A 1042-nucleotide genomic window follows, 5' to 3' on the forward strand; every position below is an offset into this window, starting at 1 on the left:
AGAATATTGTATACATAATAAATAAATAAATACTTTTTTAAAAAAAAAGAAATGTAAAAGAGCATGAGAGAGAAATTTGATAACCTGTATTTGTCCTCACACTTTTATAACTTGCAGGTACACACCTCAATAACTTGCATTTGTGTATCTTAAGACTATGGAATTTGTTGGAGGCTGTCCTTTTAAACTGACAAAACCTGTCATACTGCATCAGAGTCTTTGAGAAGCATAAACACGCAGAACCCACCTACAGCGCATCTCCTCCCCTGCAAGGACTCTACTTTCATGATTAAAAAAAAAAGCCAGCTTCTTCTGGCTCACTTTTCATTTAACTTTCTATGGAACTTAAATTCAACTGTGTGTAAATGTCTGTACACTTACTGGTAAATGTTTTAAGTTCATTGTATCTCATTCCAGACTAAGAAAGCAATAAGTCTCATATTTTAAATTGGTATGTACTTTTAGGATTCTTACAAAAATACTGTATATGTAATGAAACACTGCTTTAAAATATATTGAACTGTTCTCCACTATTGTCAGTTCTGCCCTTAAGCTTCTATTGCAAACAGCTTTTTCTTCTTTGTCTTTCACAAGTATAAATCTCACCTGTTCTGTGAAAAACCAGTACAGTCAAGCTTGGACCCAACTCTCCGGGCAGATTCTGTGCTGTAGTTTTAATTTATCTATACCCGATAAACAGCCCTCAACTGCTCAGAGATCTGGGGGATATGGCATTTAAATGTTTAATTATTAAAAGACTTTTCATAACAGACAGGCTGGCTCCTAGCATCAGCGCTCTATTTCCTCCAAAGAAGACAGAAGACAGATGGGCACAGAACAACGTCCATCCGCAATTCGCTTCATCAAGTGAAAGCGCTGACCACTGGGGAAAACTGCCTTTCATCTAAACTGCAGATCTCCAGACAGTGGAGAGAATCACTGGAATCGACCGCTTAGGTGCTCAGGTCAAGGTAGGTTTGTCTTCCTACAGATTTTCTAACTAACAGGATCTTCTGGATCCTGGCAGGCCCTGCTTCTAACA

The sequence above is a fragment of the Alexandromys fortis genome, unplaced genomic scaffold (assembly GCF_014885135.2).
Source record: "Alexandromys fortis isolate MF-2015 unplaced genomic scaffold, M_Fortis_MF-2015_v1.1 scaffold_140, whole genome shotgun sequence".
Classification (NCBI taxonomy): Eukaryota; Metazoa; Chordata; class Mammalia; order Rodentia; family Cricetidae; genus Alexandromys; species Alexandromys fortis.